Here is a 25,173-nt window from a genome sequence, read left to right on the forward strand (position 1 = left end):
CACACGCGACTGAAAGAAGTTCAGTATTCATGCATCTCACGTAAAATCACACCGGGCACACGAGGCATCGGTGGTTCGGTGGTTCAGTGGTAGAATTCTCGCCTGCCACGCGGGAGGCCCGGGTTCGATTCCCGGCCGATGCACTTTTATCCAACTAAACAACCATAAACTGCAAATTTGTAGCGAATATTAAAAAGAACCCACCATCATCTGCAGATCGTGATGAAAAAATTAAAAAGTCAGATTCTATAAACACAGAGAACACGCAATTTTGGCGGAATGAAAAAAGAAGAGTATTAATGCATCTCACGTAAAAAAACTTCGAGTGGAATGTGGTATAGGTGATTCAGTGGTAGAATTCTGGACTTCCACGTGGGAGACCTGAGATCGATTCCTGGCCAACGCACTTTTATCCAGATAAGCAACATTATAACCGATTAAAATGCACGTGGAGTGGTTTCAGGAAAATGACTTTACATGTCAATGAAGAAGATTAATCGCTTCAACTTCATTCCCTTGTATACTTGCAGAAACAAACACCGTGAGGTCACTTTCAGCTGCGGAAATCAGGTCGCAGTTATTTTGACAACAAAATGCAATAACTAGTATTGGAAACGAGTAGTGACGAAGGATTTATCTTGCGGAAAGCGGTTCTACCAAATCTTTATAACAGGTGAATACATATTTTAACAACATCCCAATAACTTGCATATCATCAATTTAGTCCATTTTCGGATATTCAAGAAAAATGGGAAAGTCAGGAGCCTAAGAAACACTGAAAAGTCTCACACGCGACTGAAAGAAGTTCAGTATTCATGGATCTCACGTAAAATCACACCAGGCACACGAGGCATCGGTGGTTCAGTGGTAGAATTCTCGCCTGCCACGCGGGAGGCCCGGGTTCGATTCCCGGCCGATGCACTTTTATCCAACTAAACAACAATAAACTGCAAATTTGTAGCGAATATAAAAAAGAACCCACCATCATCTGCAGATCGTGATGAAAAAATTAAAAAGTCAGATTCTATATACACAGAGAACACGCAATTTTGGAGGAATGAAAAAAGAAGAGTATTAATGCATCTCACGTAAAAAAAATTCGAGTGGAATGTGGTATAGGTGATTCAGTGGTAGAATTCTGGACTGCCACGTGGGAGACCTGAGATCGATTCCTGGCCAATGCACTTTTATCCAGATAAGCAACATTATAACCGATTAAAATGCACGTGGAGTGGTTTCAGAAAAATGACTTTACATGTCAATGAAGAAGGTTAATCGCTTCAAATTCATTCCCTTGTATACTTGCAGAAACAAACACGGTGAGGTCACTTTCAGCTGCGGAAATCAGGTCGCAGTAATTTTGACAACAAAATGCAATAACTAGTATTGGAAACGAGTAGTGACGAAGGATTTATCTTGCGGAAAGTGGTTCTACCAAATCTTTATAACAGGTGAATAAATATTTTAAAAACATCCCAATAACTTGCATATCATCAATTTAGTCCATCTTCGGATATTCAAGAAAAATGGGAAAGTCAGGAGCATAAGAAACACAGAAAAGTCTCACTCACACGCTACTGAAAGAAGATCAGTATTCATGCATCTCACGTAAAATCACACCGGGCACACGAGGCATCGGTGGTTCAGTGGTAGAATTCTCGCCTGCCACGCGGATCGGCCCGGGTTCGATTCCCGGCCGATGCACTTTTATCCAACTAAACAACAATAAACTGCAAATTTGTAGCGAATATAAAAAAGAACCCACCATCATCTGCAGATCGTGATGAAAAAATTAAAAAGTCAGATTCTATATACAAAGAGAAAACGCAATTTTGGACGATGGAAAAAAGAAGAGTATTCATGCATCATGCATCTCACTTAAAAAAATTCGAGTGGAATGTGGTATAGGTGATTCAGTGGAAGAATTCTGGACTGCCACGTGGAAGACCTGGGATCGATTCCTGGCCAATGCACTTTTATCCAGATAAGCAACATTATAACCGATTAAAATGCACGTGGAGTGGTTTCAGGAAAATGACTTTACATGTCAATGAAGAAGATTAATCGCTTCAACTTCATTCCCTTGTATACTTGCAGAAACAAACACCGTGAGGTCACTTTCAGCTGCGGAAATCAGGTCGCAGTTATTTTGACAACAAAATGCAATAACTAGTATTGGAAACGAGTAGTGACGAAGGATTTATCTTGCGGAAAGCGGTTCTACCAAATCTTTATAACAGGTGAATAAATATTTTAACAACATCCCAATAACTTGCATATCATCAATTTAGTCCATCTTCGGATATTCAAGAAAAATGGGAAAGTCAGGAGCCTAAGAAACACTGAAAAGTCTCACACGCGACTGAAAGAAGTTCAGTATTCATGGATCTCACGTAAAATCACACCAGGCACACGAGGCATCGGTGGTTCAGTGGTAGAATTCTCGCCTGCCACGCGGGAGGCCCGGGTTCGATTCCCGGCCGATGCACTTTTATCCAACTAAACAACAATAAACTGCAAATTTGTAGCGAATATAAAAAAGAACCCACCATCATCTGCAGATCGTGATGAAAAAATTAAAAAGTCAGATTCTATATACACAGAGAACACGCAATTTTGGAGGAATGAAAAAAGAAGAGTATTAATGCATCTCACGTAAAAAAAATTCGAGTGGAATGTGGTATAGGTGATTCAGTGGTAGAATTCTGGACTGCCACGTGGGAGACCTGAGATCGATTCCTGGCCAATGCACTTTTATCCAGATAAGCAACATTATAACCGATTAAAATGCACGTGGAGTGGTTTCAGAAAAATGACTTTACATGTCAATGAAGAAGGTTAATCGCTTCAAATTCATTCCCTTGTATACTTGCAGAAACAAACACGGTGAGGTCACTTTCAGCTGCGGAAATCAGGTCGCAGTAATTTTGACAACAAAATGCAATAACTAGTATTGGAAACGAGTAGTGACGAAGGATTTATCTTGCGGAAAGTGGTTCTACCAAATCTTTAAAACAGGTGAATAAATATTTTAAAAACATCCCAATAACTTGCATATCATCAATTTAGTCCATCTTCGGATATTCAAGAAAAATGGGTAAGTCAGGAGCATAAGAAACACAGAAAAGTCTCACTCACACGCTACTGAAAGAAGATCAGTATTCATGCATCTCACGTAAAATCACACCGGGCACACGAGGCATCGGTGGTTCAGTGGTAGATTTCTCGCCTGCCACGCGGGAGGCCCGGGTTCGATTCCCGGCCGATGCACTTTTATCCAACTAAACAACAATAAACTGCAAATTTGTAGCGAATATAAAAAAGAACCCACCATCATCTGCAGATCGTGATGAAAAAATTAAAAAGTCAGATTCTATATACAAAGAGAAAACGCAATTTTGGACGATGGAAAAAAGAAGAGTATTCATGCATCATGCATCTCACTTAAAAAAATTCGAGTGGTATAGGTGATTCAGTGGAAGAATTCTGGACTGCCACGTGGAAGACCTGGGATCGATTCCTGGCCAAAGCACTACTATCCAGATAAGCAACATCATAACCGATAAAAATGCACGTGGAGTGGTTTCAAGAAAATAACTTTCCATGTCAATGAAGAATATTAATCGCATCAAATGCATTCCCTTGTATACTTGCAGAAAAAAAGACGGTGAGGTCACTTTCCGCTGCAGAAATCAGGTCGCAGTAATTGTGACAACGAAATGCAAAAACTAGTATTGGAAACAAGTAGTGACGAAGGATTTCTCTTGCGGAAAGCGGTTATACCAAATCTTTATAACAGGTGAAGAAATATTTTGACATCATCCCAATAACTTGCATATAATCAATTTAGTCCATCTTCATCTTCGGATATTCATGAAAAATGGGAAATTCAGGAGCCTAAGAAACACAGAAGTCTCACACGCGACTGAAAGAAGTTCAGTATTCATGCATCTCACGTAAAATCACACCAGGCACACGAGGCATCGGTGGTTCGGTGGTTCAGTGGTAGAATTCTCGCCTGCCACGCGGGAGGCCCGGGTTCGATTCCCGGCCGATGCACTTTTATCCAACTAAACAACCATAAACTGCAAATTTGTAGCGAATATAAAAAAGAACCCACCATCATCTGCAGATCGTGATGAAAAAATTAAAAAGTCAGATTCTATAAACACAGAAAACACGCAATTTTGGCGGAATGAAAAAAGAAGAGTATTAATGCATCTCACGTAAAAAAAATTCGAGTGGAATGTGGTATAGGTGATTCAGTGGTAGAATTCTGGACTTCCACGTGGGAGACCTGAGATCGATTCCTGGCCAATGCACTTTTATCCAGATAAGCAACATTATAACCGATTAAAATGCACGTGGAGTGGTTTCAGGAAAATGACTTTACATGTCAATGAAGAAGATTAATCGCTTCAACTTCATTCCCTTGTATACTTGCAGAAACAAACACCGTGAGGTCACTTTCAGCTGCGGAAATCAGGTCGCAGTTATTTTGACAACAAAATGCAATAACTAGTATTGGAAACGAGTAGTGACGAAGGATTTCTCTTGCGGAAAGCGGTACTACCAAATCTTTATAACAGGTGAAGAAATATTTTAACAACATCCCAATAACTTGCATATCATCAATTTAGTCCATCTTCGGATATTCAAGAAAAATGGGAAAGTCAGGAGCCTAAGAAACACAGAAAAGTCTCACACGCGACTGAAAGAAGTTCAGTATTCATGCATCTCACGTAAAATCACACCGGGCACACGAGGCATCGGTGGTTCAGTGGTAGAATTCTCGCCTGCCACGCGGGAGGCCCGGGTTCGATTCCCGGCCGATGCACTTTTATCCAACGAAACAACAATAAACTGCAAATTTGTAGCGAATATAAAAAAGAACCCACCATCATCTGCAGATCGTGATGAAAAAAATAAAAAGTCAGATTCTATATACACAGAGAAAACGCAATTTTGGACGATGAAAAAAAGAACAGTATTCATGCATCATGCATCTCACGTAAAAAAATTCGAGTGGAATGTGGTATAGGTGATTCAGAGGAAGAATTCTGGACTGCCACGTGGAAGACCTGGGATCGATTCCTGGCCAAAGCACTTATATCCAGATAAGCAACATCATCTATATATATAAAATCGTTCATGTCTGTCTGTCTGTGTGTGTGTGTGTGTGGACTTTGGCCCATACGCACTTTCATTGGACGGCGGTTGCCCCTGGCAACGGCTAGCCACGCCTTCGCCGCTTAATTGGACCTGGCAACGGCTAGCCACGCCTTCGCCAAGGGCTGCAGTTTCATTGGACGGCGGTTGCCCCTGCCAACGGCTAGCCACGCCTTCGCCACTTTCATAAGCTCCGTATTTAATTAAATAATAGCCATTACACAGTATTGTTGGAGCGCTAGGGGGGGGGGGGAAGGAACGCCACCCGTACCCTGCCTCTTCCAAGCCGACAATTTTAGGCGAGGCCGCAGGCTTTGCACGCTACTAGGCCTCGACACCCACCACGCCACTCTGAGGTAAATTCATCAAAGTTTTTCCTACTCTTCACTACACCCCCACCACAATGTGTGCTATTAATATTACTTTTAAACCCAACGCGCCAACAATCGATTACTTTAATGTTCACTGTACAAATACTCATTAAGCTGGGTGAGCGTACTGCCAGTCTATCATGTACACTGTAGCCTGCTTATTAAGCTCGGTGAGCATACTGCCACTCTATCATGTACACTCTAGCCTGCTTATGAAGCTGAGTGCGTGTACTGGCAGTCTATAATGTGGACTCTTGCCTGGTTATTATAATCGATTCTTTATATGTTCTTTGTACAAACAGTCATTAAGCTGCTTGAGCGACCCCAGTTCGATTCCAACTCACGCCCACCACCGCTGACGATTATTTGAAACGGACCTGGCCCTCCCCTAGGTCCACTCAGCCTCAAAAGCGTAACTGCTGTCGTGTGTGAACATCGTCACTGGGGAGACAAAGGCGGCGGGGCATCGTGGATCCAAGTCCCGGGCGAAGCCGGGTCATGTGTATGTGTGTTTGAGTTTATGTGTATGTCTGTGTGTCTCTATGTATGTGTGTATGTATGTGTATGTATGTGTTTGTGTGTATGTGTGTGTGTATGTATGTGGGTTTTTTTTATGTCTTTATGTGTATGTCTGCGTGTCTCTATGTATGTGTGTATGTACGTGTGTGCATGTGTTTGTGTGTATGTATGTGTGTGTCTATGTATGTGTGTGTCTATCTTTGTGTGTGTATGTGTGTGTATGTATGTGTGTTATGTGTCTGTCTGTGTCTGCATGTATGTGTGTGTGCATTGTGTATGTGTTTGTGTGCATGTATGTGTGTGTTTGTGTGCATGTGTATGTCTGTGTGTATGTGTTTGTGTGTATGTGTGTGTATGTATGTGTGTGTATGTGTTTGTATGTGTTTGTGTGTTTACGCTCGCATTACACAAATGTGTTTCTGGTCTAAGGCGTTCCTCGCACAGCATTGCCGCTTTATTATTTCAGTCGTTTACTGCCTTACGCACCCTGAAAGTCGTGTGTGTCTGCAGCAAGCGCGTGTATGTGTACCTATGGACGCGCGCGCGTGTGTTGTGTAGGGGGAACGGTAGTGTAGTGCTTAGCGTGCTGTCTGTGTCTGTGTGTGTGTGTGTCTGTCTGTGTCTGTCTGTGTGTGTCTGCGTGTGTCTGTGTGTGTGTCTGTGTGTGTGCGTGTGTGGTGTGTGGGGAGCGGTAGTGTAGTGCTTAGCGTGCTGTCTGTGTGTCTGTGTGTGTGTGTGTCTGTCTGTGTCTGTCTGTGTGTGTCTGCGTGTGTCTGTGTGTGTGTCTGTGCGTGTGTGGTGTGTGAGGAGCGGTGGGTGTAGTGCTTAACGCTACGCTGCGCTACCAACCCGGCGAACCCAGTTCCATTCCCGCTCACGGCCACCACCGGTGACGATTATTTGAACCTCCCCTAGGTCCACTCAGCCTCAAACGAGTAACTGGTGTGGCGTATTAACATCGGCACTTGGGAGACAAAGGCGGCTGGGCGTGGTAGATCCAAGTCCCGGGCGAAGCCGGGTCATGTGTATGTGTTTATGTGTATGTCTGTGTGTCTGTATGCATGTGTGTATGTATGTGTGTGTATGTGTTTGTGTGTATGTCTGTGTGTGTATGTATGTCGGTTTTGCCGCCGTGGTGGATCCAAGTCCCGGGCGAAGCCGGGTCATGTGTATGTGTTTATGTGTATGTCTGTGTGTCTGTATGCATGTGTGTATGTATGTGTGTGTATGTGTTTGTGTGTATGTCTGTGTGTGTATGTATGTCGGTTTTGCCGCCGTGGTGGATCCAAGTCCCGGGCGAAGCCGGGTCATGTGTATGTGTGTATGTGTTTATGTGTATGTCTGTGTGTCTGTATGCATGTGTGTATGTATGTGTGTGCATGTGTTTGTGTGTATGTATGTGTGTGTGTATGTATGTGGGTTTTTTGTATGTGTTTATGTGTATGTCTGCGTGCCTGTATGTATGTGTGTATGTACGTCTGTGGATGTGTTTGTGTGTATGTATGTGTGTGTCTATGTATGTGTGTGTATGTGTTTCTGTGTTTGTATGTGTGTGTATGTATGTGTGTTATGTGTCTGTCTGTGTGTCTGCATGTATGTGTGTGTGTATTGTGTATGTGTTTGTGTGTGTTTGTGTGTTTACGCTCGCATTACACAAATGTATAATGCGGGTCTAAGGCGTTCCTTACACAGCATTGCCGCTTTATTATTTCAGTCGTTTACTGCCGTATGCACCCTGAAAGTCGTGTGTGTCTGCAGCAAGCGCGTGTATGTGTACCTATGGACGCGCGCGCGTGTGTTGTGTAGGGGGAACGGTAGTGTAGTGCTTAGCGTGCTGCCTGTGTCTGTGTGTGTCTGTGTGTGTGTGTCTGTGTGTGTGTCTGTGTGTGTGTCTGTGTGTGTGCGTGTGTGGTGTGTGGGGAGCGGTAGTGTAGTGGTTAGCGTGCTGTCTGTGTGTGTGTTTCTGTCTGTGTGTGTCTGCGTGTGTCTGTGTGTGTGTCTGTGTGTGTGTCTGTGCGTGTGTGGTGTGTGAGGAGCGGTGGGTGTAGTGCTTAACGCTACGCTGCGCTACCAACCCGGCAAACCCAGTTCGATTCCCGCTCACGGCCACCACCGGTGACGATTATTTGAACCTCCCCTAGGTCGACTCTGCCTCAAACGAGTAACTTAACTACTGTAGCGTATTAACATCGCCACTGGGGAGACAAAGGCGGCCGGCCGTGGTAGATACAAGTCCCGGGCGAAGCCGGGTAGTACAGCTAGTCTATATATATAAAATCGTTCATGTCTGTCTGTCTGTGTGTGTGTGTGTGGACTTTGGCCCATACGCACTTTCATTGGACGGCGGTTGCCCCTGGCAACGGCTAGCCACGCCTTCGCCGCTTTCATTGGACCTGGCAACGGCTAGCCACGCCTTCGCCAAGGGCTGCAGTTTCATTGGACGGCGGTTGCCCCTGCCAACGGCTAGCCACGCCTTCGCCACTTTCATATGCTCCGTATTTAATTAAATAATAGCCATTACACAGTATTGTTGGAGCGCTAGGGGGGGGGGGAAGGAACGCCACCCGTACCCTGCCTCTTCCAAGCCGACAATTTTAGGCGAGGCCGCAGGCTTTGCACGCTACTAGGCCTCGACACCCACCACGCCACTCTGAGGTATATTCATCAAAGTTTTTCCTACTCTTCACTACACCCCCACCACAATGTGTGCTATTAATATTACTTTTAAACCCAACGCGCCAACAATCGATTACTTTAATGTTCACTGTACAAATACTCATTAAGCTGGGTGAGCGTACTGCCAGTCTATCATGTACACTGTAGCCTGCTTATTAAGCTCGGTGAGCGTACTGCCACTCTATCATGTACACTCTAGCCTGCTTATGAAGCTGAGTGCGTGTACTGGCAGTCTATAATGTGGACTCTTGCCTGGTTATTATAATCGATTCTTTATATGTTCTTTGTACAAACAGTCATTAAGCTGCTTGAGCGACCCCAGTTCGATTCCAACTCACGCCCACCACCGCTGACGATTATTTGAAACGGACCTGGCCCTCCCCTAGGTCCACTCAGCCTCAAAAGCGTAACTGCTGTCGTGTGTGAACATCGTCACTGGGGAGACAAAGGCGGCGGGGCATCGTGGATCCAAGTCCCGGGCGAAGCCGGGTCATGTGTATGTGTGTTTGTGTTTATGTGTATGTCTGTGTGTCTCTATGTATGTGTGTATGTATGTGTATGTATGTGTTTGTGTGTATGTGTGTATGTATGTATGTATATGTGAGGAGCGGTAGTGTAGCGGTTAGCGCGCTGCGCTATGAACCTGGCGACCCGGGTTCGATTCCCGCTCACGGCTAACACCAGTGACGAATATCTGAACCGGTCCTGGGCCTCCCCTAGGTCGACTCAGCCTTAAATGAGTACCTGGTGCGGTGTGTAAACATCGCCACTAGGGAGACAAAGGCGGTCGGGCGTGGTGCTGGCCACCCACCCCCTCGTGTACCGTTCCGGCCTTCATAGGTGCTCGCTAACAGCACTTGCCCCTACAGTCTGTTCAGGCTATACGGGGGATCTTTATCTTTGTGTATGTATGTGGGTTTTTTTTATGTCTTTATGTGTATGTCTGCGTGTCTCTATGTATGTGTGTATGTACGTGTGTGCATGTGTTTGTGTGTATGTATGTGTGTGTCTATGTATGTGTGTGTCTATCTTTGTGTGTGTATGTGTGTGTATGTATGTGTGTTATGTGTCTGTCTGTGTCTGCATGTATGTGTGTGTGTATTGTGTATGTGTTTGTGTGCATGTATGTGTGTGTTTGTGTGTATGTGTATGTCTGTGTGTATGTGTTTGTGTGTATGTGTGTGTATGTATGTGTGTGTATGTGTTTGTATGTGTTTGTGTGTTTACGCTCGCATTACACAAATGTGTTGCTGGTCTAAGGCGTTCCTCGCACAGCATTGCCGCTTCATTATTTCAGTCGTTTACTGCCTTACGCACCCTGAAAGTCGTGTGTGTCTGCAGCAAACGCGTGTATGTGTACCTATGGACGCGCGCGCGTGTGTTGTGTAGGGGGAACGGTAGTGTAGTGCTTAGCGTGCTGTCTGTGTCTGTGTGTGTGTGTGTCTGTCTGTGTCTGTCTGTGTGTGTCTGCGTGTGTCTGTGTGTGTGTCTGTGTGTGTGTGTGTGTGGTGTGTGGGGGGCGGTAGTGTAGTGCTTAGCGTGCTGTCTGTGTGTCTGTGTGTGTGTGTGTCTGTCTGTGTCTGTCTGTGTGTGTCTGCGTGTGTCTGTGTGTGTGTCTGTGCGTGTGTGGTGTGTGAGGAGCGGTGGGTGTAGTGCTTAACGCTACGCTGCGCTACCAACCCGGCGAACCCAGTTCCATTCCCGCTCACGGCCACCACCGGTGACGATTATTTGAACCTCCCCTAGGTCCACTCAGCCTCAAACGAGTAACTGGTGTGGCGTATTAACATCGGCACTTGGGAGACAAAGGCGGCTGGGCGTGGTAGATCCAAGTCCCGGGCGAAGCCGGGTCATGTGTATGTGTTTATGTGTATGTCTGTGTGTCTGTATGCATGTGTGTATGTATGTGTGTGTATGTGTTTGTGTGTATGTCTGTGTGTGTATGTATGTCGGTTTTGCCGCCGTGGTGGATCCAAGTCCCGGGCGAAGCCGGGTCATGTGTATGTGTTTATGTGTATGTCTGTGTGTCTGTATGCATGTGTGTATGTATGTATGTGTGTGTATGTGTTTGTGTGTATGTCTGTGTGTGTATGTATGTCGGTTTTGCCGCCGTGGTGGATCCAAGTCCCGGGCGAAGCCGGGTCATGTGTATGTGTGTATGTGTTTATGTGTATGTCTGTGTGTCTTTATGCATGTGTGTATGTATGTGTGTGCATGTGTTTGTGTGTATGTATGTGTGTGTGTATGTATGTGGGTTTTTTTGTATGTGTTTATGTGTATGTCTGCGTGCCTGTATGTATGTGTGTATGTACGTCTGTGGATGTGTTTGTGTGTATGTATGTGTGTGTCTATGTATGTGTGTGTATGTGTTTCTGTGTTTGTATGTGTGTGTATGTATGTGTGTTATGTGTCTGTCTGTGTGTCTGCATGTATGTGTGTGTGTATTGTGTGTGTGTTTGTGTGTTTACGCTCGCATTACACAAATGTATAATGCGGGTCTAAGGCGTTCCTTACACAGCATTGCCGCTTTATTATTTCAGTCGTTTACTGCCGTATGCACCCTGAAAGTCGTGTGTGTCTGCAGCAAGCGCGTGTATGTGTACCTATGGACGCGCGCGCGTGTGTTGTGTAGGGGGAACGGTAGTGTAGTGCTTAGCGTGCTGCCTGTGTCTGTGTGTGTGTGTCTGTGTGTGTGTGTCTGTGTGTGTGTCTGTGTGTGTGTCTGTGTGTGTGCGTGTGTGGTGTGTGGGGAGCGGTAGTGTAGTGGTTAGCGTGCTGTCTGTGTGTGTGTTTCTGTCTGTGTGTGTCTGCGTGTGTCTGTGTGTGTGTCTGTGTGTGTGTCTGTGCGTGTGTGGTGTGTGAGGAGCGGTGGGTGTAGTGCTTAACGCTACGCTGCGCTACCAACCCGGCAAACCCAGTTCGATTCCCGCTCACGGCCACCACCGGTGACGATTATTTGAACCTCCCCTAGGTCGACTCTGCCTCAAACGAGTAACTTAACTACTGTAGCGTATTAACATCGCCACTGGGGAGACAAAGGCGGCCGGCCGTGGTAGATACAAGTCCCGGGCGAAGCCGTGTAGTACAGCTAGTCTATATATATATAAAATCGTTCATGTCTGTCTGTCTGTGTGTGTGTGTGTGGACTTTGGCCCATACGCACTTTCATTGGACGGCGGTTGCCCCTGCCAACGGCTAGCCACGCCTTCGCCACTTTCATAAGCTCCGTATTTAATTAAATAATAGCCATTACACAGTATTGTTGGAGCGCTAGGGGGGGGGGAAGGAACGCCACCCGTACCCTGCCTCTTCCAAGCCGACAATTTTAGGCGAGGCCGCAGGCTTTGCACGCTACTAGGCCTCGACACCCACCACGCCACTCTGAGGTATATTCATCAAAGTTTTTCCTACTCTTCACTACACCCCCACCACAATGTGTGCTATTAATATTACTTTTAAACCCAACGCGCCAACAATCGATTACTTTAATGTTCACTGTACAAATACTCATTAAGCTGGGTGAGCGTACTGCCAGTCTATCATGTACACTGTAGCCTGCTTATTAAGCTCGGTGAGCGTACTGCCACTCTATCATGTACACTCTAGCCTGCTTATGAAGCTGAGTGCGTGTACTGGCAGTCTATAATGTGGACTCTTGCCTGGTTATTATAATCGATTCTTTATATGTTCTTTGTACAAACAGTCATTAAGCTGCTTGAGCGACCCCAGTTCGATTCCAACTCACGCCCACCACCGCTGACGATTATTTGAAACGGACCTGGCCCTCCCCTAGGTCCACTCAGCCTCAAAAGCGTAACTGCTGTCGTGTGTGAACATCGTCACTGGGGAGACAAAGGCGGCGGGGCATCGTGGATCCAAGTCCCGGGCGAAGCCGGGTCATGTGTATGTGTGTTTGTGTTTATGTGTATGTCTGTGTGTCTCTATGTATGTGTGTATGTATGTGTATGTATGTGTTTGTGTGTATGTGTGTGTGTATGTATGTGGGTTTTTTTATGTCTTTATGTGTATGTCTGCGTGTCTCTATGTATGTGTGTATGTACATGTGTGCATGTGTTTGTGTGTATGTATGTGTGTGTCTATGTATGTGTGTGTCTATCTTTGTGTGTGTATGTGTGTGTATGTATGTGTGTTATGTGTCTGTCTGTGTCTGCATGTATGTGTGTGTGTATTGTGTATGTGTTTGTGTGCATGTATGTGTGTGTTTGTGTGTATGTGTATGTCTGTGTGTATGTGTTTGTGTGTATGTGTGTGTATGTATGTGTGTGTATGTGTTTGTATGTGTTTGTGTGTTTACGCTCGCATTACACAAATGTGTTGCTGGTCTAAGGCGTTCCTCGCACAGCATTGCCGCTTTATTATTTCAGTCGTTTACTGCCTTACGCACCCTGAAAGTCGTGTGTGTCTGCAGCAAGCGCGTGTATGTGTACCTATGGACGCGCGCGCGTGTGTTGTGTAGGGGGAACGGTAGTGTAGTGCTTAGCGTGCTGTCTGTGTCTGTGTGTGTGTGTGTCTGTCTGTGTCTGTCTGTGTGTGTCTGCGTGTGTCTGTGTGTGTGTCTGTGTGTGTGTGTGTGTGGTGTGTGGGGGGCGGTAGTGTAGTGCTTAGCGTGCTGTCTGTGTGTCTGTGTGTGTGTGTGTCTGTCTGTGTCTGTCTGTGTGTGTCTGCGTGTGTCTGTGTGTGTGTCTGTGCGTGTGTGGTGTGTGAGGAGCGGTGGGTGTAGTGCTTAACGCTACGCTGCGCTACCAACCCGGCGAACCCAGTTCCATTCCCGCTCACGGCCACCACCGGTGACGATTATTTGAACCTCCCCTAGGTCCACTCAGCCTCAAACGAGTAACTGGTGTGGCGTATTAACATCGGCACTTGGGAGACAAAGGCGGCTGGGCGTGGTAGATCCAAGTCCCGGGCGAAGCCGGGTCATGTGTATGTGTTTATGTGTATGTCTGTGTGTCTGTATGCATGTGTGTATGTATGTGTGTGTATGTGTTTGTGTGTATGTCTGTGTGTGTATGTATGTCGGTTTTGCCGCCGTGGTGGATCCAAGTCCCGGGCGAAGCCGGGTCATGTGTATGTGTTTATGTGTATGTCTGTGTGTCTGTATGCATGTGTGTATGTATGTATGTGTGTGTATGTGTTTGTGTGTATGTCTGTGTGTGTATGTATGTCGGTTTTGCCGCCGTGGTGGATCCAAGTCCCGGGCGAAGCCGGGTCATGTGTATGTGTGTATGTGTTTATGTGTATGTCTGTGTGTCTTTATGCATGTGTGTATGTATGTGTGTGCATGTGTTTGTGTGTATGTATGTGTGTGTGTATGTATGTGGGTTTTTTTGTATGTGTTTATGTGTATGTCTGCGTGCCTGTATGTATGTGTGTATGTACGTCTGTGGATGTGTTTGTGTGTATGTATGTGTGTGTCTATGTATGTGTGTGTATGTGTTTCTGTGTTTGTATGTGTGTGTATGTATGTGTGTTATGTGTCTGTCTGTGTGTCTGCATGTATGTGTGTGTGTATTGTGTGTGTGTTTGTGTGTATACGCTCGCATTACACAAATGTATAATGCGGGTCTAAGGCGTTCCTTACACAGCATTGCCGCTTTATTATTTCAGTCGTTTACTGCCGTATGCACCCTGAAAGTCGTGTGTGTCTGCAGCAAGCGCGTGTATGTGTACCTATGGACGCGCGCGCGTGTGTTGTGTAGGGGGAACGGTAGTGTAGTACTTAGCGTGCTGCCTGTGTCTGTGTGTGTGTGTCTGTGTGTGTGTGTCTGTGTGTGTGTCTGTGTGTGTGTCTGTGTGTGTGCGTGTGTGGTGTGTGGGGAGCGGTAGTGTAGTGGTTAGCGTGCTGTCTGTGTGTGTGTTTCTGTCTGTGTGTGTCTGCGTGTGTCTGTGTGTGTGTCTGTGTGTGTGTCTGTGCGTGTGTGGTGTGTGAGGAGCGGTGGGTGTAGTGCTTAACGCTACGCTGCGCTACCAACCCGGCAAACCCAGTTCGATTCCCGCTCACGGCCACCACCGGTGACGATTATTTGAACCTCCCCTAGGTCGACTCTGCCTCAAACGAGTAACTTAACTACTGTAGCGTATTAACATCGACACTGGGGAGACAAAGGCGGCCGGCCGTGGTAGATACAAGTCCCGGGCGAAGCCGGGTAGTACAGCTAGTAACCGATAAAAATGCACGTGGAGTGGTTTCAAGAAAATAACTTTCCATGTCAATGAAGAATATTAATCGCATCAAATGCATTCCCTTGTATACTTGCAGAAAAAAAGACGGTGAGGTCACTTTCCGCTGCAGAAATCAGGTCGCAGTAATTGTGACAACGAAATGCAAAAACTAGTATTGGAAACGAGTAGTGACGAAGGATTTCTCTTGCGGAAAGCGGTTATACCAAATCTTTATAACAGGTGAAGAAATATTTTGACATCATCCCAATAACTTGCATATAATCAATTTAGTCCATCTTCATCTTCGGATATTCATGAAAAATGGGAAATTCAGGAGCCTAAGAAACACAGAAAAGTCTCACACGCGACTGAAAGAAGTTCAGTATTCATGCATCTCACGTAAAATCACACCAAGTTCAAGTTCAGGTGAATAAATATTTAACAACATCCCAATAACTTGCATATCATCAATTTAGTCCATCTTCGGATATTCAAGAAAAATGGGAAAGTCAGGAGCATAAGAAACACAGAAAAGTCTCACTCACACGCTACTGAAAGAAGATCAGTATTCATGCATCTCACGTAAAATCACACCAGGCACACGAGGCATCGGTGGTTCAGTGGTAGAATTCTCGCCTGCCACGCGGGAGGCCCGGGTTCGATTCCCGGCCGATGCACTTTTATCCAACTAAACAACCATAAACTGCAAATTTGTAGCGAATATAAAAAAGAACCCACCATCATCTGCAGATCGTGATGAAAAAATTTAAAAGTCAGATTCTATATACAGAGAACACGCAATTTTGGCGGAATGAAAAAAGAAGAGTATTAATGCATCTCACGTAAAAAAAAATTCGAGTGGAATGTGGTATAGGTGATTCAGTGGTAGAATTCTGGACTTCCACGTGGGAGACCTGAGATGGATTCCTAGCCAATGCACTTTTATCCAGATAAGCAGCATTATAACCGATTAAAATGCACGTGGAGTGGTTTCAGGAAATTGACTTTACATGTCAATGAAGAAGATTAATCGCTTCAACTTCATTCCCTTGTATACTTGCAGAAACAAACACCGTGAGGTCACTTTCAGCTGCGGAAATCAGGTCGCAGTTATTTTGACAACAAAATGCAATAACTAGTATTGGAAACGAGTAGTGACGAAGGATTTCTCTTGCGGAAAGCGGTTATACCAAATCTTTATAACAGGTTAAGAAATATTTTAACAACATCCCAATAACTTGCATATCATCAATTTAGTCCATCTTCGGATATTCAAGAAAAATGGGAAAGTCAGGAGCCTAAGAAACACAGAAAAGTCTCACACGCTACTGAAAGATTTTCAGTATTCATGCATCTCACGTAAAATCACACCGGGCACACGAGGCATCGGTGGTTCAGTGGTAGAATTCTCGCCTGCCACGCGGGAGGCCCGGGTTCGATTCCCGGCCGATGCACTTTTATCCAACTAAACAACAATAAACTGCAAATTTGTAGCGAATATAAAAAAGAACCCACCATCATCTGCAGATCGTGATGAAAAAATTAAAAAGTCAGATTCTATATACAAAGAGAAAACGCAATTTTGGACGATGGAAAAAAGAAGAGTATTCATGCATCATGCATCGCACGTAAAAAAATTCGAGTGGAATGTAGTATAGGTGATTCAGTGGAAGAATTCTGGACTGCCACGTGGAAGACCTGGGATCGATTCCTGGCCAAAGCACTAATATCCAGATAAGCAACATCATAACCGATAAAAATGCACGTGGAGTGGTTTCAAGAAAATAACTTTCCATGTCAATGAAGAATATTAATCGCATCAAATGCATTCCCTTGTATACTTGCAGAAAAAAAGACGGTGAGGTCACTTTCCGCTGCAGAAATCAGGTCGCAGTAATTGTGACAACGAAATGCAAAAACTAGTATTGGAAACGAGTAGTGACGAAGGATTTCTCTTGCGGAAAGCGGTTATACCAAATCTTTATAACAGGTGAAGAAATATTTTGACATCATCCCAATAACTTGCATATAATCAATTTAGTCCATCTTCATCTTCGGATATTCATGAAAAATGGGAAATTCAGGAGCCTAAGAAACACAGAAAAGTCTCACACGCGACTGAAAGAAGTTCAGTATTCATGCATCTCACGTAAAATCACACCAGGCACACGAGGCATCGGTGGTTCGGTGGTTCAGTGGTAGAATTCTCGCCTGCCACGCGGGTAGGCCCGGGTTCGATTCCCGGCCGATGCACTTTTATCCAACTAAACAACAATAAACTGCAAATTTGTAGCGAATATGAAAAAGAACCCACCATCATCTGCAGATCGTGATGAAAAAATTAAAAAGTCAGATTCTATATACACAGAGAACACGCAATTTTGGCGGAATGAAAAAAGAAGAGTATTAATGCATCTCACGTAAAAAAAATTCGAGTGGAATGTGGTATAGGTGATTCAGTGGTAGAATTCTGGACTTCCACGTGGGAGACCTGAGATCGATTCCTGGCCAATGCACTTTTATCCAGATAAGCAACATTATAACCGATTAAAATGCACGTGGAGTGGTTTCAGGAAATTGACTTTACATGTCAATGAAGAAGATTAATCGCTTCAACTTCATTCCCTTGTATACTTGCAGAAACAAACACCGTGAGGTCACTTTCAGCTGCGGAAATCAGGTCGCAGTTATTTTGACAACAAAATGCAATAACTAGTATTGGAAACGAGTAGTGACGAAGGATTTCTCTTGCGGAAAGCGGTTATACCAAATCTTTATAACAGGTGAATAAATATTTTAACAACATCCCAATAACTTGCATATCATCAATTTAGTCCATCTTCGGATATTCAAGAAAAATGGGAAAGTCAGGAGCATAAGAAACACAGAAAAGTCTCACTCACACGCTACTGAAAGAAGATCAGTATTCATGCATCTCACGTAAAATCACACCAGGCACACGAGGCATCGGTGGTTCAGTGGTAGAATTCTCGCCTGCCACGCGGGAGGCCCGGGTTCGATTCCCGGCCGATGCACTTTTATCCAACTAAACAACCATAAACTGCAAATTTGTAGCGAATATAAAAAAGAACCCACCATCATCTGCAGATCGTGATGAAAAAATTTAAAAGTCAGATTCTATATACAGAGAACACGCAATTTTGGCGGAATGAAAAAAGAAGAGTATTAATGCATCTCACGTAAAAAAAATTCGAGTGGAATGTGGTATAGGTGATTCAGTGGTAGAATTCTGGACTTCCACGTGGGAGACCTGAGATCGATTCCTAGCCAATGCACTTTTATCCAGATAAGCAGCATTATAACCGATTAAAATGCACGTGGAGTGGTTTCAGGAAATTGACTTTACATGTCAATGAAGAAGATTAATCGCTTCAACTTCATTCCCTTGTATACTTGCAGAAACAAACACCGTGAGGTCACTTTCAGCTGCGGAAATCAGGTCGCAGTTATTTTGACAACAAAATGCAATAACTAGTATTGGAAACGAGTAGTGACGAAGGATTTATCTTGCGGAAAGCGGTTATACCAAATCTTTATAACAGGTGAATAAATATTTTAACAACATCCCAATAACTTGCATATCATCAATTTAGTCAATCTTCGGATATTCAAGAAAAATGGGAAAGTCAGGAGCCTAAGAAACACAGAAAAGTCTCACACGCTACTGAAAGATTTTCAGTATTCATGCATCTCACGTAAAATCACGCCGGGCACACGAGGCATCGGTGGTTCAGTGGTAGAATTCTCGCCTGCCACGCGGGAGGCCCGGGTTCGATTCCCGGCCGATGCACTTTTATCCAACTAAACAACAATAAACTGCAAATTTGTAGCGAATATAAAAAAGAACCCACCATCATCTGCAGATCGTGATGAAAAAATTAAAAAGTCAGATTCTATATACACAGAGAACACGCAATTTTGGCGGAATGAAAAAAGAAGAGTATTAATGCATCTCACGTAAAAAAAATTCGAGTGGAATGTGGTATAGGTGATTCAGTGGTAGAATTCTGGACTTCCACGTGGGAGACCTGAGATCGATTCCTGGCCAATGCACTTTTATCCAGATAAGCAACATTATAACCGATTAAAATGCACGTGGAGTGGTTTCAGGAAATTGACTTTACATGTCAATGAAGAAGATTAATCGCTTCAACTTCATTCCCTTGTATACTTGCAGAAACAAACACCGTGAGGTCACTTTCAGCTGCGGAAATCAGGTCGCAGTTATTTTGACAACAAAATGCAATAACTAGTATTGGAAACGAGTAGTGACGAAGGATTTCTCTTGCGGAAAGCGGTTATACCAAATCTTTATAACAGGTGAAGAAATATTTTAACAACATCCCAATAACTTGCATATCATCAATTTAGTCCATCTTCGGATATTCAAGAAAAATGGGAAAGTCAGGAGCCTAAGAAACACAGAAAAGTCTCACACGCTACTGAAAGATTTTCAGTATTCATGCATCTCACGTAAAATCACACCAGGCACACGAGGCATCGGTGGTTCAGTGGTAGAATTCTCGCCTGCCACGCGGGAGGCCCGGGTTCGATTCCCGGCCGATGCACTTTTATCCAACTAAACAACCATAAACTGCAAATTTGTAGCGAATATAAAAAAGAACCCACCATCATCTGCAGATCGTGATGAAAAAATTTAAAAGTCAGATTCTATATACAGAGAACACGCAATTTTGGCGGAATGAAAAAAGAAGAGTATTAATGCATCTCACGTAAAAAAAATTCGAGTGGAATGTGGTATAGGTGATTCAGTGGTAGAATTCTGGACTTCCACGTGGGAGACCTGAGATCGATTCCTAGCCAATGCACTTTTATCCAGATAAGCAGCATTATAACCGATTAAAATGCACGTGGAGTGGTTTCAGGAAATTGACTTTACATGTCAATGAAGAAGATTAATCGCTTCAACTTCATTCCCTTGTATACTTGCAGAAACAAACACCGTGAGGTCACTTTCAGCTGCGGAAATCAGGTCGCAGTTATTTTGACAACAAAATGCAATAACTAGTATTGGAAACGAGTAGTGACGAAGGATTTATCTTGCGGAAAGCGTTTATACCAAATCTTTATAACAGGTGAATAAATATTTTAACAACATCCCAATAACTTGCATATCATCAATTTAGTCCATCTTCGGATATTCAAGAAAAATGGGAAAGTCAGGAGCCTAAGAAACACAGAAAAGTCTCACACGCTACTGAAAGATTTTCAGTATTCATGCATCTCACGTAAAATCACACCGGGCACACGAGGCATCGGTGGTTCAGTGGTAGAATTCTCGCCTGCCACGCGGGAGGCCCGGGTTCGATTCCCGGCCGATGCACTTTTATCCAACTAAACAACCATAAACTGCAAATTTGTAGCGAATATAAAAAAGAACCCACCATCATCTGCAGATCGTGATGAAAAAATGTAAAAGTCAGATTCTATATACAGAGAACACGCAATTTTGGCGGAATGAAAAAAGAAGAGTATTAATGCATCTCACGTAAAAAAAATTCGAGTGGAATGTGGTATAGGTGATTCAGTGGTAGAATTCTGGACTTCCACGTGGGAGACCTGAGATCGATTCCTAGCCAATGCACTTTTATCCAGATAAGCAGCATTATAACCGATTAAAATGCACGTGGAGTGGTTTCAGGAAATTGACTTTACATGTCAATGAAGAAGATTAATCGCTTCAACTTCATTCCCTTGTATACTTGCAGAAACAAACACCGTGAGGTCACTTTCAGCTGCGGAAATCAGGTCGCAGTTATTTTGACAACAAAATGCAATAACTAGTATTGGAAACGAGTAGTGACGAAGGATTTATCTTGCGGAAAGCGTTTATACCAAATCTTTATAACAGGTGAATAAATATTTTAACAACATCCCAATAACTTGCATATCATCAATTTAGTCCATCTTCGGATATTCAAGAAAAATGGGAAAGTCAGGAGCCTAAGAAACACAGAAAAGTCTCACACGCTACTGAAAGATTTTCAGTATTCATGCATCTCACGTAAAATCACACCGGGCACACGAGGCATCGGTGGTTCAGTGGTAGAATTCTCGCCTGCCACGCGGGAGGCCCGGGTTCGATTCCCGGCCGATGCACTTTTATCCAACTAAACTGCAAATTTGTAGCGAATATAAAAAAGAACCCACCATCATCTGCAGATCGTGATGAAAAAATTAAAAAGTCAGATTCTATATACACAGAGAACACGCAATTTTGGCGGAATGAAAAAAGAAGAGTATTAATGCATCTCACGTAAAAAAAATTCGAGTGGAATGTGGTATAGGTGATTCAGTGGTAGAATTCTGGACTTCCACGTGGGAGACCTGAGATCGATTCCTGGCCAATGCACTTTTATCCAGATAAGCAACATTATAACCGATTAAAATGCACGTGGAGTGGTTTCAGGAAATTGACTTTACATGTCAATGAAGAAGATTAATCGCTTCAACTTCATTCCCTTGTATACTTGCAGAAACAAACACCGTGAGGTCACTTTCAGCTGCGGAAATCAGGTCGCAGTTATTTTGACAACAAAATGCAATAACTAGTATTGGAAACGAGTAGTGACGAAGGATTTCTCTTGCGGAAAGCGGTTATACCAAATCTTTATAACAGGTGAAGAAATATTTTAACAACATCCCAATAACTTGCATATCATCAATTTAGTCCATCTTCGGATATTCAAGAAAAATGGGAAAGTCAGGAGCCTAGGAAACACAGAAAAGTCTCACACGCTACTGAAAGATTTTCAGTATTCATGCATCTCACGTAAAATCACACCGGGCACACGAGGCATCGGTGGTTCAGTGGTAGAATTCTCGCCTGCCACGCGGGTAGGCCCGGGTTCGATTCCCGGCCGATGCACTTTTATCCAACTAAACAACAATAAACTGCAAATTTGTAGCGAATATGAAAAAGAACCCACCATCATCTGCAGATCGTGATGAAAAAATTAAAAAGTCAGATTCTATATACACAGAGAACACGCAATTTTGGCGGAATGAAAAAAGAAGAGTATTAATGCATCTCACGTAAAAAAAATTCGAGTGGAATGTGGTATAGGTGATTCAGTGGTAGAATTCTGGACTTCCACGTGGGAGACCTGAGATCGATTCCTGGCCAATTGCACTTTTATCCAGATAAGCAACATTATAACCGATTAAAATGCACGTGGAGTGGTTTCAGGAAATTGACTTTACATGTCAATGAAGAAGATTAATCGCTTCAACTTCATTCCCTTGTATACTTGCAGAAACAAACACCGTGAGGTCACTTTCAGCTGCGGAAATCAGGTCGCAGTTATTTTGACAACAAAATGCAATAACTAGTATTGGAAACGAGTAGTGACGAAGGATTTCTCTTGCGGAAAGCGGTTATACCAAATCTTTATAACAGGTGAATAAATATTTTAACAACATCCCAATAACTTGCATATCATCAATTTAGTCCATCTTCGGATATTCAAGAAAAATGGGAAAGTCAGGAGCCTAAGAAACACAGAAAAGTCTCACACGCGACTGAAAGAAGTTCAGTATTCATGGATCTCACGTAAAATCACACCAGGCACACGAGGCATCGGTGGTTCAGTGGTAGAATTCTCGCCTGCCACGCGGGAGGCCCGGGTTCGATTCCCGGCCGATGCACTTTTATCCAACTAAACAACAATAAACTGCAAATTTGTAGCGAATATAAAAAAGAACCCACCATCATCTGCAGATCGTGATGAAAAAATTAAAAAGTCAGATTCTATATACACAGAGAACACGCAATTTTGGAGGAATGAAAAAAGAAGAGTATTAATGCATCTCACGTAAAAAAAATTCGAGTGGAATGTGGTATAGGTGATTCAGTGGTAGAATTCTGGACTGCCACGTGGGAGACCTGAGATCGATTCCTGGCCAATGCACTTTTATCCAGATAAGCAACATTATAACCGATTAAAATGCACGTGGAGTGGTTTCAGGAAAATGACTTTACATGTCAATGAAGAAGGTTAATCGCTTCAAATTCATTCCCTTGTATACTTGCAGAAACAAACACGGTGAGGTCACTTTCAGCTGCGGAAATCAGGTCGCAGTAATTTTGACAACAAAATGCAATAACTAGTATTGGAAACGAGTAGTGACGAAGGATTTATCTTGCGGAAAGCGGTTCTACCAAATCTTTATAACAGGTGAATAAATATTTTTAAAACATCCCAATAACTTGCATATCATCAATTTAGTCCATCTTCGGATATTCAAGAAAAATGGGAAAGTCAGGAGCATAAGAAACACAGAAAAGTCTCACACGCGACTGAAAGAAGATCAGTATTCATGCATCTCACGTAAAATCACACCAGGCACACGAGGCATCGGTGGTTCAGTGGTAGAATTCTCGCCTGCCACGCGGGAGGCCCGGGTTCGATTCCCGGCCGATGCACTTTTATCCAACTAAACAACCATAAACTGCAAATTTGTAGCGAATATAAAAAAGAACCCACCATCATCTGCAGATCGTGATGAAAAAATTAAAAAGTCAGATTCTATATACACAGAGAACACGCAATTTTGGCGGAATGAAAAAAGAAGAGTATTAATGCATCTCACGTAAAAAAAAATTCGAGTGGAATGTGGTATAGGTGATTCAGTGGTAGAATTCTGGACTTCCACGTGGGAGACCTGAGATCGATTCCTGGCCAATGCACTTTTATCCAGATAAGCAACATTATAACCGATTAAAATGCACGTGGAGTGGTTTCAGGAAATTGACTTTACATGTCAATGAAGAAGATTAATCGCTTCAACTTCATTCCCTTGTATACTTGCAGAAACAAACACCGTGAGGTCACTTTCAGCTGCGGAAATCAGGTCGCAGTTATTTTGACAACAAAATGCAATAACTAGTATTGGAAACGAGTAGTGACGAAGGATTTCTCTTGCGGAAAGCGGTTATACCAAATCTTTATAACAGGTGAATAAATATTTTAACAACATCCCAATAACTTGCATATCATCAATTTAGTCCATCTTCGGATATTCAAGAAAAATGGGAAAGTCAGGAGCATAAGAAACACAGAAAAGTCTCACTCACACGCTACTGAAAGAAGATCAGTATTCATGCATCTCACGTAAAATCACACCAGGCACACGAGGCATCGGTGGTTCAGTGGTAGAATTCTCGCCTGCCACGCGGGAGGCCCGGGTTCGATTCCCGGCCGATGCACTTTTATCCAACTAAACAACAATAAACTGCAAATTTGTAGCGAATATAAAAAAGAACCCACCATCATCTGCAGATCGTGATGAAAAAATTAAAAAGTCAGATTCTATATACACAGAGAACACGCAATTTTGGCGGAATGAAAAAAGAAGAGTATTAATGCATCTCACGTAAAACAAATTCGAGTGGAATGTGGTATAGGTGATTCAGTGGTAGAATTCTGGACTTCCACGTGGGAGACCTGAGATCGATTCCTGGCCAATGCACTTTTATCCAGATAAGCAACATTATAACCGATTAAAATGCACGTGGAGTGGTTTCAGGAAATTGACTTTACATGTCAATGAAGAAGATTAATCGCTTCAACTTCATTCCCTTGTATACTTGCAGAAACAAACACCGTGAGGTCACTTTCAGCTGCGGAAATCAGGTCGCAGTTATTTTGACAACAAAATGCAATAACTAGTATTGGAAACGAGTAGTGACGAAGGATTTCTCTTGCGGAAAGCGGTTATACCAAATCTTTATAACAGGTGAATAAATATTTTAACAACATCCCAATAACTTGCATATCATCAATTTAGTCCATCTTCGGATATTCAAGAAAAATGGGAAAGTCAGGAGCCTAAGAAACACAGAAAAGTCTCACACGCTACTGAAAGATTTTCAGTATTCATGCATCTCACGTAAAATCACACCGGGCACACGAGGCATCGGTGGTTCAGTGGTAGAATTCTCGCCTGCCACGCGGGAGGCCCGGGTTCGATTCCCGGCCGATGCACTTTTATCCAACTAAACAACATAAACTGCAAATTTGTAGCGAATATAAAAAAGAACCCACCATCATCTGCAGATCGTGATGAAAAAATTAAAAAGTCAGATTCTATATACACAGAGAACACGCAATTTTGGCGGAATGAAAAAAGAAGAGTATTAATGCATCTCACGTAAAAAAAATTCGAGTGGAATGTGGTATAGGTGATTCAGTGGTAGAATTCTGGACTGCCA

At 43.5% G+C, this 25,173-nt stretch overlaps 14 non-coding genes across 14 annotated transcripts; all 14 read left to right on the forward strand.

Moving 5' to 3' along the window:
- Positions 1–850: 850 nt before the first annotated feature.
- TRNAG-GCC (transfer RNA glycine (anticodon GCC)) lies at positions 851–921 on the forward strand. The gene has a single exon. It is a non-coding gene; the product is annotated as a tRNA-Gly (tRNA).
- Positions 922–2,417: 1,496 nt separating this feature from the next.
- On the forward strand, positions 2,418–2,488 carry TRNAG-GCC (transfer RNA glycine (anticodon GCC)). The gene has a single exon. It is a non-coding gene; the product is annotated as a tRNA-Gly (tRNA).
- Positions 2,489–4,766: 2,278 nt separating this feature from the next.
- On the forward strand, positions 4,767–4,837 carry TRNAG-GCC (transfer RNA glycine (anticodon GCC)). Its single transcript has one exon. It is a non-coding gene; the product is annotated as a tRNA-Gly (tRNA).
- A 10,687-nt stretch (positions 4,838–15,524) lies between these two features.
- Positions 15,525–15,595, forward strand: TRNAG-GCC (transfer RNA glycine (anticodon GCC)). Its single transcript has one exon. It is a non-coding gene; the product is annotated as a tRNA-Gly (tRNA).
- A 706-nt stretch (positions 15,596–16,301) lies between these two features.
- On the forward strand, positions 16,302–16,372 carry TRNAG-GCC (transfer RNA glycine (anticodon GCC)). Its single transcript has one exon. It is a non-coding gene; the product is annotated as a tRNA-Gly (tRNA).
- A 1,510-nt stretch (positions 16,373–17,882) lies between these two features.
- Positions 17,883–17,953, forward strand: TRNAG-GCC (transfer RNA glycine (anticodon GCC)). Its single transcript has one exon. It is a non-coding gene; the product is annotated as a tRNA-Gly (tRNA).
- Positions 17,954–18,658: 705 nt separating this feature from the next.
- Positions 18,659–18,729, forward strand: TRNAG-GCC (transfer RNA glycine (anticodon GCC)). Its single transcript has one exon. It is a non-coding gene; the product is annotated as a tRNA-Gly (tRNA).
- Positions 18,730–19,436: 707 nt separating this feature from the next.
- TRNAG-GCC (transfer RNA glycine (anticodon GCC)) lies at positions 19,437–19,507 on the forward strand. Its single transcript has one exon. It is a non-coding gene; the product is annotated as a tRNA-Gly (tRNA).
- A 705-nt stretch (positions 19,508–20,212) lies between these two features.
- On the forward strand, positions 20,213–20,283 carry TRNAG-GCC (transfer RNA glycine (anticodon GCC)). Its single transcript has one exon. It is a non-coding gene; the product is annotated as a tRNA-Gly (tRNA).
- Positions 20,284–20,988: 705 nt separating this feature from the next.
- On the forward strand, positions 20,989–21,059 carry TRNAG-GCC (transfer RNA glycine (anticodon GCC)). The gene has a single exon. It is a non-coding gene; the product is annotated as a tRNA-Gly (tRNA).
- Positions 21,060–22,536: 1,477 nt separating this feature from the next.
- Positions 22,537–22,607, forward strand: TRNAG-GCC (transfer RNA glycine (anticodon GCC)). Its single transcript has one exon. It is a non-coding gene; the product is annotated as a tRNA-Gly (tRNA).
- A 707-nt stretch (positions 22,608–23,314) lies between these two features.
- Positions 23,315–23,385, forward strand: TRNAG-GCC (transfer RNA glycine (anticodon GCC)). Its single transcript has one exon. It is a non-coding gene; the product is annotated as a tRNA-Gly (tRNA).
- Positions 23,386–24,097: 712 nt separating this feature from the next.
- TRNAG-GCC (transfer RNA glycine (anticodon GCC)) lies at positions 24,098–24,168 on the forward strand. Its single transcript has one exon. It is a non-coding gene; the product is annotated as a tRNA-Gly (tRNA).
- Positions 24,169–24,875: 707 nt separating this feature from the next.
- On the forward strand, positions 24,876–24,946 carry TRNAG-GCC (transfer RNA glycine (anticodon GCC)). Its single transcript has one exon. It is a non-coding gene; the product is annotated as a tRNA-Gly (tRNA).
- The last annotated feature ends 227 nt before the right edge of the window (positions 24,947–25,173 follow it).

Source organism: Lethenteron reissneri, chromosome 19, assembly GCF_015708825.2.
Source record: "Lethenteron reissneri isolate LAM-NWPU_2019-01 chromosome 19, ASM1570882v1, whole genome shotgun sequence".
NCBI classification, from domain to species: domain Eukaryota; kingdom Metazoa; phylum Chordata; class Hyperoartia; order Petromyzontiformes; family Petromyzontidae; genus Lethenteron; species Lethenteron reissneri.